The 10861-nt window shown below is 48.2% G+C and overlaps 1 pseudogene; it reads right to left on the bottom strand.

Annotated features, from left to right (window-relative positions):
- Positions 1–4262: 4262 nt before the first annotated feature.
- On the bottom strand, positions 4263–9367 carry LOC123067602 (protein ALTERED XYLOGLUCAN 4-like; annotated as a pseudogene).
- Positions 9368–10861: the final 1494 nt, after the last annotated feature.

The raw sequence follows: 10861 nt of genomic DNA, 5'->3' as shown, positions 1-10861 counted from the left end.
AGCAATTCAGTTAGACAGTGATTTGACCTATGAAGAGAAGCCAGTCAAGATTCTCGAGTTTTCCAGCCGAGTTACTCGCAACAAGGTTATCAAGTTTTGCAAAGTTCAGTGGAGCCACCATACCGGGGAAGAAGCCACCTAGCAGCGAGAGGAATATCTTCGTAGAGACCACCCAAACGACCAACCTGAATCTCGAGGTCGAGATTCATCTTAAGGGGGGGTAGGTTTGTAACATCCCAATTTTCAATTTCGATGTTATACATAGATCATCATATGCATATCATATTTATTCTTGCTTTTGGTTGAGATCCTAGAAATCTTAAGCAACTCAAGGACCCAGGGAGAGAGTTGGTGGTTTCACAAAATTCATATTTGAATTTATTTCAAATTTGAGGGAAGGATCAATTTGATATTGTTATTTCTCTCTCGAATTATTTACAATAATAGAAATCTATGAGAGAAGATAATATAACTTCTTCAATCTGAGTGAAATATTGGAGAAAGAATTTAAAATCAAATTATGTTCTATTAATATTTTTATTTGCTATTTTATTTGAATTAGAAAAATATTGCATTTTTGAAAATTGCATCTTAGTCCAAAAAAATGTTCATCTTGTCCTAAATATTAGTTTTAGACGGTAAAAAATGTTTCTGGAATTTTAGTTTTTTCTTTATATTTTATTAGGATTTTTCTTTCGGGTGAAATTTATTTTTTAAAAAAGTTCTTTCCGCCCGACTCGGCCGAAGTCCCAGCCGAGCCGGCCCAGAAGCAGCACCACCGCCTCCCCAGTGCGGGAGTCCGCCCCGCCGCCGCCGACCGAGTCCAAGGTGGGCACGCCTCCCGAGGCCGACCCCTTCCCCAAGACGAGGTCGAGTCCCCCTCTTAAATAGCACACCGCCCCGCCGCTCCTCCACCGCCTCCCGCCAACAGCAGCAGCAGCAGCCCGCGCCGCCGCCGCCGCACACCCGCATCGTCGTCTCCTAGTCCCGCGCTGCCGCCCCGTCGCCTCGCCACCGACGCTGTCGTCTGATCTCGCCGTCGCCGCCGGTTTTCTCGTGAACCGGTAAGACCGGCCGGAACCCGTTTTATTTTCTGTTTTTTTCGGTTCGGCGACATAGATCGGTTTTCTTAAGTAACGAACGTCCGTCCGTTCGTTCGTTTTAACGAATGGTTTTCGCCGTATAAGTTCTGTTAGTGAACGTCGCGCCGTAGGATTTTTCTTTTTAGTTTATTTTCGGCCAGGGGCCTATCCGCAAATAGTTTTATCGCGATATAGCCCCTGATCTTTAAACTAGCATAACCTTTTACTTGTTTATCCAAATTAGGTGAAACCAGCGCCTAATTCTTCGTTTCGTTCTGCTCTTTCCAGTTAACCAACTTGAAAATGATTTTGGTACTGTAAAATTTGAGTTTAGTCCAAATTAGTAAACGATCTTGTTTTGTTCGTATTTTGAGTTTCATTTCTCCGTTTGAGTTGAATCTTTTTGCAAACCGTAGCTAATCACATGTACCTACTATTAAGATCTAATCCTCATGATAATAATGCTATTAGGTTTGACTTTTGTTAGTTTAAGACATTTGCTTTTTTGTGTTTGATTTGAATCTTTTCTCGGTTTTCTCGTTGCTTCGTTTGAGTGATTGCTTATGTTATTGTTTGTCTACGCTAGATTACCCGGAGTACGAAGCTTGTTACTACGAATCTCTAGAGTTTGCAGATCGTCAGCAATGCAAGTTACACTTTGATCATACTCTTTCATAACCAGTTTTTACAATGCATTAGTTCTGCCCCTCAAATATTTGCATGAGTAGGATTGGGAACATGTGGTTTGGTTGTAGTACTTGAGGTAGGAACCTAATACCTTTTGATCACCCCGGGAATATACATTATGCTTATTTTTTCTTAGCCATACTCATAGACGGGGATTGGATCGTGAATCACACATGGGAATTTGAGAGTTATTTAATCGTGGTTAACATTAAGGTGACTACTCTAATATACATCTGGGTGGATTGGTTGCAGGCACCTGGGGAACCCAGTGTTGCCTATTTTGGAAAATCCCAAAGTACCTGTGTGATTCTTCCTACGGTTCGCCACCCAGGCTGGAAGGGATAATAAGATTATTCATGCTAGAAACTTCTGTGTGCAGCCACATGTCATTATGGGCTTTGGCATAGTTCGAGTAAGTTGCGTGAGCTCTTGAAGAGGTGGACAGATGTAGGAGAAAGTAGGTGTACCGGTCCGCCCGGAGTAGGGAGTTAATGCTTCATAAAGACTATGTCTCGGTCATCCGTTTCTCAAACATCATGTAGTGCGAGAAATTCAACGGAGGAGATCGAGTATTGTGGGGAAAAGTGCGCAAACCTCTGCAGAGTGTATAAACTAGTCATGATTAGCCGTGTCCCGGTTATGGACATCTTGAGTATCTAGTACTTGAATCTATTGATGTGATCTCATCACGTTACTTTAATTAATTTGATTTGGGTTAATGATGATACTTTTAATTGGGATTTGAGTTGGGGTTACCTTCTCAAATAATGGGTAACTTGGCAGTAGTTAAATAAATTATTCCTTTGTTGTAGGGAAAAACTAGCTTTATGCAAAATCATAAACTTACAGCCTCCACCAGCCAAATATTGCATGTAGATATAGTTCTTGCATTACTTTACAGTGTAACTGCTAGCATATTCAATGTGCTGACCTACACGGCTGCAACGTCTCATGTTGCAGACTACTCAGACGATGAATAAGGTGCGATAGGTCGTTGTTTTGCACTCAGCTATGCCGTTGGAGTTGATGGACTCATTTACCTTCGAAGCTTCCACAGTTATCTAGTTTAGATGGCCTTCAGCCACTATATTTTTGTGTAATCATATTCTTTATGAGGACTCGATGAAATAAGTGTGTGATTGAAACTCTGTTATAATTTCTTGAGTACTGTGTGTGTCAGCATTACCGATCTAAGGATGACATTGATGCACAGGGACTTGACCGTTTGAGGTCTAGTCGCTACATCGAGCTCTCTAGCAGCATTCATCTTTTGCTGAAAAAACCGATCACGTCTCGCCAGTTTCTCTGCAATGCGCCTGAACAACTCGGTGCTCATCCTAAACCGACCCCGGAAGTATGACTCGGGGTACACAGTATTATCCGTAAAATAGTGCCTCGTCAATCTGTTGTCGGCATCGATCTTATCCCTCCAAATTTTCTGCCGGCCCATAACTGAACCACCGTGTTTCGGTTTTTTATTGATGTGCATAACTAGGATCATTGCAAGGTCCTCCTCCTCTTCGATATCAAATTCTTCTTCAGAAGAATCATATGACGAACTCATCTACAATGTTGAATTTAAACTAGTCTATAAAAACTACAAATAACATGCATCAAATTCATGTAAAAAAATGTGAAGTTGAAGCAATACATACCTTACAAGCGTTTTGTCGAACACCTTGTGGGCGCAGAGCGGCAGTGGCCGGTGAGCGATGTTCGTCGGAGGAATGACGCGCACGAGGGGAGGCGGCGACTGAGGGAGACAGAGGAAGCGGCGGCGGCACGTGAATATGCCAGGGAAGCGTCAGAATGGTCACCGGAACAAATGGGGTGATGCGGGCGGCGACGCCAGCGTCTGGATTAGGGTAGGTGGAAGTCACGGCGCGGACGCTCGAGTGTGCAGCGCACGGGAGCGGGCGCAACAAGTAAACGATGTGCGATGCCGTTTCGCCCCGCGCGCTGAACTACTTATTCCGTGCGCACGGTTTTTGCGTCTTCGCTGGAGCGCCCGGAGCGGCTGCGCGTGCGTAAAAAACATAAATTTTCCAGCTCGGTACTTATATAGCGCGGCTGTTGGAGATGATCTTACATGCTCTCTATGGAATGTCTACGCACTACTATTAGAGTTAAATACACTGGAGTGGCTCAACTTGTCATGCATGTTTAGTTTAATGTCTAAAGCTGTAAATACACAAAATAGGTGTTTGAACGTGTGGTCTGTGCAAATACGGTGCCTCCTTGTGCACTCGATACGTGAAGATTATTACGTATCTAAAGTAAAAGATAATTTGGCAGCAGTTAATTGGATATTAGTGAAGGCGCCGGGCCCACCCCTGAAAATCAAGGGGGCGTTTAGTTTTGGTGGAAGGAAGTTACTTAGGAACACGTAAAAGCTTACGTAGGTCTAGGACGACATGTTGTTCCAGATCCATAGAACTGAAGTCAGCGCATCATCAGATATGTCAGGGAGACAGGGACCCACGGTCATGGCGGTCACCCCACGATGGTCTGCAACAGGATCTCCTTGAACGTGTCGATCGAGCCGGGCATGCACTAGTGCACGCAGTCGTTCTGTACCCGCGACAGCGAGTCCGTGCCGCCGACGAACGGGTCGCTGCGCATGTGCAGCCCGGGGTGGCCGTCCGGATACTGGTTGACCAGTTTCGTCACGTCGAGCACCGCGAATCGCAGGGGCCCGACGCCGGCGTTGGCCGCCACCGCCTTCAGGCCTTCAGGACGGTCTTCCGCATATCATTCTCCCTGTAGCTAGCTCTTTCTAGTTCTCCATGTACGGGTGTTTCCTGGGACACGCGCCGGCCTTGTCGCAGTCCCCTTCGAAGTGCGCTGTCGAGAATGTGGTGACCACGACCACCTTCCTGCCCGCACCGTGCCGCCGGGCGACCTCGGCGAGCATCCGGTGCACGGCTTCCTTGACCATGGCGAAGAAGGCCGTCACGGTGAGATTTAGGTTCGCGCGGTCGTAGCAGCCCACAACCTGTTAGGGCCCTTGCCAAACCAGCCTGGTTGCAAGCTGCATATACCTGGGAGGAGGCCACGAGTTAACCATCCAGTGGATCACGGACGAAACCGGCGGCGGCTACCTCCTCCTCCTTCCTCTGCTCTTCCTCTACCTCATTCCTCTCCCCTCCTGTAATCCAATTCGTGTGTAATCGAAGCTTATATCCCGTAGATCGTGAGAGAGATATCTGGTACCTAACATCTGGTATACAGAGCCAGGCACCACCCTCCCCCCTCGAAATTTTCTCCCAATTCATACAATTCCACCGGCGACGACACCATGCCCATTGTGAAACCACCAGAGTGGGATGGCATGTCTGCCAAGGAGCAGTTGTTGTGGTACCTTGAGAGGTTATGCGCTCAGGCAGATGAGATGAGCTCAGTGCTGGGTATTGCAAGCGCGGGTGCCCCTCCCGTGGTTACCCCGCTCGATCCGGCGGCCTCAACCACGACGCACCCCTCCTCGGCGCCCGTCCCCGACGTCTCCGGCTCCACCACCAAGGCCCAGGAAGTGCTCGAGGTCATCCACGACGCAGCTCCTGTCTGTGTCGTGATGGCGCCCGTCACCTGTTCGACAGATGGCCCGAACCAAGCTGTCGCCTCCACCAACGTCAACGAGGTCCGCGACGCCACCACCATCACCTACTCCGAGCCTGCGGTCGACAACAAGGAGGTCGAGCATGTCACACCCGCGCTGGCAACGTCCTCCATCAGCAGCGACACATACTCTATCACCAAGGAGGTTGTTCCTTCCATGGCGATCACCACCGACATCGACCCCAAGGCTGATGTCAATACCACCCCAGTGACGAGCGAGGTGGACCACAATGCCATTCTCCTCATCCCGAGCGATCCTGCTGCACCAACACTGACCAGGTGGTGTTCGACGAACTCCTGCCGCCGCGACAGCAACCGACTGAGGTATGTGCTCCACCCAGCTGCGACACCATCGTGGCTGGTGCTACGACCAAAAGCATGGCCATCATTTTGGAGGGATCATGCAGAGGAAACCGAGGTGCGACCGATACCCTGGCCGTCGTTTTCACTGGGAAGGTTCCTGGAGCGTCCATATATGAATGTCCAGTTGCATGGCATTGGGTTCAATATCAGCTCCATTCCTAGGGAACTCTTTCATATTGGAGAATTGGTGTGCGATACATGGGAGTGGTGGTATAATCTCAGTGGACACTACATAAGGATATTCTCTGGTCTGTCCTTATGCTTATGGCCCTTGAAACAGGACAATGAGGATTCAGAATTCAGTAAGCATGTCAAACTCTTTCATGGCAGTCACTGGCTTGTGGAACTCTGTGCACGTGCTAGCACTAGTGCTCCTGTTATGCATCAGTCTTGTCTTGCAACTCTAGCTGTGCATCTATTTTGGACTGAAGAAATTGGGTGTTCTGAGCATAGAACTCGCCATCAGCATTGATCTTCAGCTAAGGCGGTTTGAGTTATTGCTATCTTCTATGCAGTCACCACATGGTCTTCAGGCTCAAGTTCAACAAGTTTCTTGTGCATGTATGTTCTTTGTTTCAACTGAGCTACAAGGTTATGATGGAACCAAGCTCCGACCGAGACCATGGCCACTGTTCAAGTTCAATCAGGAGACCATCCAATGGGAACTACAGTGGGCATCATTTTCAGGTAATTGTCGAGCAATACATGTGAGGTTCGAGCAACACTTGTGTGGTCAGCTCTATCTAAAGGTAGTGAGCATGTCAGTGTTTAGGAAAATATTGAATCACGAGGAAAATCGAGGGAGTGGCCATCTTGCTAACAAATGCAGTTCAATGTCGTCAATATTGGGACTTTCTGGTGTTTTTGATGGTTCAACCCATCTGTCTTTGTGAACAACCTTTCAGTTACTCGCAAGATGCACAACCACAGTTTTGGCATCTACTGGGAGGTATTGCATATTGTTCTGATCAGAGGAAGCTGGAAAACAGTGGTTCACATAATTTAGTTGCAAGCTCCAAGGCAGGTGCATGTTCACCTACTGATAGGTACATGGTGCTTGTGCAATTGTTGACTCATGTGATCATGCGTAAGGAAGCAGTACCCAGCCTAGTTCTTCAGTATGCTCCATGTACCATGATCCTATTATTGCCTTGGTATGCAATCTGTGATTCACGAGAGATGGACCCGGTGATTTGTACCAAAGCTTGGGCGAAATGCTGCTGTCAGCATCTTACATCAACAAAACCCTGTAAACTGTCGCTGGACAAAGGACGTCTAAACTGTGACATTTTTTATGGAGGAATCAATTCGGAATTGTGGCACCCATCGAGTATGCAGTGTGTCCAGCCACCAAATTTTGCTCTGACATATCCGAAATGGGATGCAGTATGTGCTGCTGTTGTTCATATGTTTAAGCAGAGCACTACTCAGGACTGGGGGCGGCTGCTTTATTTCAACCAGAGACCACCTGATATGTGTTTTGGAATAGCAAAATCCAGTACAATCAGTCTGCGTATTCCTGCTGTATTTGTCTGGTTGATTCCCACCTATGCAATCATACATATTGCTGGCGCTCAGTGCATGTGTTTGTGCAGTGCGCCATGCTTGTTTGGAAAATGGTGGAGCAATAGAGATCTGGTGTATACAATACAAGAATGGACATTTTACAAAAATCACGTACTGGAGCATGCTACTGTGGGTAATATTCCTAGTCCTGGAAAATTGCAGAAGACAATGCAGACTCTGAACATCTTAGTATGGTGGCAATTTCGGGCTTAAGGAAAAATTAAGTGGAGTGACCATGCTTCAATCAGTTTTCACGGTGGCAAATCTGAGTATAGTAATGAACTATTTTGGGCTGTGGATCGCCAAGCAGAAGTGGTGCCGAGACCTGCAACGAGTTGCTCATGTGTTGTGGTGGCATTGCTGTGTGAGTGCCCATTATCTTCAGGGAGGGAGTTTGTTGCTGGGGCCATGACTATAAGCATTGAAATAGGAATTACAAAAGATCAGTCCAGCTCGCCACTCGGTTCATCATATTTGGATGCCCATCACATGAAGTTCCTGAACTGGTACTCCTACTGTCATTACTCAGGCAGTAAGGGAGTGTCCGCCATGGATGGTATGGCGTTCTCAGCCTACTCCGATCAAGAACATTTTCAAGGAGGGAGGGATGTCATCACTTTCATTGTCGTTGATGACTTCACGCAAGGTTCCGTTGACCACAGGTACTATCTTGATTTTGACCAAGACCCTGCGAACAACGACCACTTCCTCGACCACTCCTTCGATCATGTCTCCGTCGGCGACTTCGACCAAGTCCAAGAGTATCGAGCGCAATGGGATCCGGGCAGGCGACGGCTTGAGGTCAAGCCGGGTTTCAAGGAGGGGGAATGTTAGGGCCCTTGCCAAATCAGCCCAGCTACAGGCTTGTCATCGGCCCAACACAAAGGCCTGGTTGCAAGCTACATATACCTGGGAGGAGGCCACGAGTTAACCATCCAATGGATCACGGACGAAACCGGCGGCGGCTACCTCCTTCTCCTTCCTCTGCTCTTCCTCTACCTCATTCCTCTCCCCTCCTGTAATCCAATTCGTGATCGAAGCTTGTATCCCGTAGATCGTGAGAGAGATATCTGGTACCTAACACAACCTTGCCGCCGTCGTGGTAGATGCCGGGGATCACGAACTAGTGCCCGACAGACTGGACGGCCGCGTCGAATGCGCCCAGCTGTGACATCCACCGTCGTCGAACTGAGTCCAAGAACACGTTCTTGTGCTGGCCGTCGGCGTGCTCCACCTTCTCGACGACCTTCACCAGGAGGGGCGACCAGACGATAGACACGGCGCCGTTGTACTGCCGAAATGAGGCAGAGCAGCGACTCGCCCTGGTAGCGCGCCAGGGAGTCGGCAACGAAGGCCAGGTGCCTGTTCCGGGCAGGCTCAGGAAGGCACAAAAACGTTGCGATGCGATTTTTTTTTAATTAATTAATTAGTTTGAGATGGGTTAGACCAACTCCAACGTAGCGACCCAAATTCCGCCTGCGTCTGATTGGGTCGTCACGGACAAAAGTGAAGACCCAACGCGCCGACCCAAACCCAAAACGCGCCAGCTTTGTGTCCGCCCCGACAAATTTGCGGCACAAATGTGGCCATCTGGACGCGAAGCGGACGCCTCACACGTCTTTACGGTGTTCGTCGTGTCCCCACCTGGCGGCCGTCCAACTACCCACGGTCAACTTGATCAGCTTAATTTATGACCTCGAACACACGCATCAACGACAGGCGGCCGGCCTTTTTTAAGCCGAGCGTGCGGGGGACCGTCCTCATCTGTTTCCAGAAGCCCCCTCCCCATATCGCCACCCTCTGCTCCCCCGTCGGCGCAACCCAAGCCACCTAGCCACTGCACGATGGGCTTCTTCTCCGGCAACGCAAGAGGCAGAGGAGGCAGCCTACCTCGAGCAATGGCGCTCGCGACAACTGGCCGAGGAGCGCTGCGAGGGTGAGTACCTCGAGCAGCTGGAGCACGACGCCGAGGAGGAGCAGCGCGAGGCGGAGGAGGAGGCGCGGCGGCCGACATCGCCGCCGCCTGGAACACGACGTTCCCCTAGGCCGGCCATGCGCGGACGCTATTCGACCTCATCGGCCCCGAAGTCGACGGTATGGATGCCTAGGGCAGTGCGCCACCTCGTAGTTTATTTTTTTTAATTTTTAATTAATGAAATGTGGACGCATGGACTCTCGCCGGCCTTGGTGGCTGGCTTTAATGTTTAATTAATGTTTATTTTTATTTTTAAAATATTTGTGTTTTTTTTCGCGTGCTGTCAAAATGAGTCGGGCCAGCGTTCGGCATGCATTGACCCAAACGCGAAAGCGGACGTGAGCGTCCGCCGGGCCGACCCAACCAGATTAAAAGCGGATAAAATCGTCGTCCGTTTAGGTCAACGCATTGGAGTTGCTCTTTATATATCAAATGATAGCCAAGTGTTATCATCAATCTAATTAGACTCTTGATTTCTGAAGGACTGAGTAATTCTAGTGCTCTTCAGTACTGATGAGAGTGCGCAGTGGTGCCTGATGCTGTTGTCTGTGAATGGATGGTGAGCCACGCTTGCGATGATGCTGGGCTTAAAGCCAGGTGGTAGAGCCGTATTAATGATGTTGCACTGTTTTGTTTCTCCGTGTGTGGTTCATTTTGAATTTTGAACTTGGGGAGCAGTGAATGCATGTTCAACGGAGACGGCTCAGGACTTATCCGGGAAAGGCACTTTTATATCCAGATTGAAACTGGACTTGAACCTTCATATTCAGATTTCACTCCACTTTCACTTTCATATCAGAAACGTCGACTTGCACTTTCAATAGTGAATTATTCACTTTCCGGAACTGGAAAACTATTCAAAGAGTGACTCTTAAGCCTCTTTTGGGTTCTCGGAACCAACGGGCTTAACGCCCGAGGCTTTTCTACAAGGAGCTCACTGTTGCCTTTTTTTTTGCGAAGAGCTCACTGCTGTCTTTTTAGCTTCAAAACTACAGGGCGTGCATTAGCACTACAGCTTTTCAGCCTCCCTTTGCAGGTTCCGAGCGAGCGCACAACAAGGAATTTTCCATACTAGATCGACTCAATGTTACCGAATCTACTCCGAGTCTCTCTTCTCTTCATGGTTGGAAGTTGGAATGCCTAAAGTATTGATGCATTAGGGTCCTCTTAAGCCTTGTTTCCTTTTTGATCTTACCTTTCCATTGCTATCACTCGCTCTAGCCTCTCCTAGCCAGAGCTTCCTCTATCAACAACACCCTCACACGATTGATTCCCTCGATAAGTATGGCTCATATAAGGTAACCTGACCATAGTAATTTATGATATCGGCTAAGCTACCACCACTATGGCTAGCCTAAGAATACTACTGGAGGCCCACATCCACATGCATCTCAACGGTGGTTATATCATGTGCATCTAAGACTGGGCTCATAATCCAATTTTCAATGCGTTCACCTCTTATTTGGAAAGGTATGTAGACGCTTTCCACGCATCGCTCTGCAATTTTCCTAGTGTGTTATCTATCTCTTTTTTTAAAGATCATGTTTAGTTTAGTGGCACATAAATTTTCTCG

This window comes from Triticum aestivum, chromosome 3B (genome assembly GCF_018294505.1).
Source record: "Triticum aestivum cultivar Chinese Spring chromosome 3B, IWGSC CS RefSeq v2.1, whole genome shotgun sequence".
Classification (NCBI taxonomy): domain Eukaryota; kingdom Viridiplantae; phylum Streptophyta; class Magnoliopsida; order Poales; family Poaceae; genus Triticum; species Triticum aestivum.
This window is presented reverse-complemented; position numbering and strand designations above follow the sequence as displayed.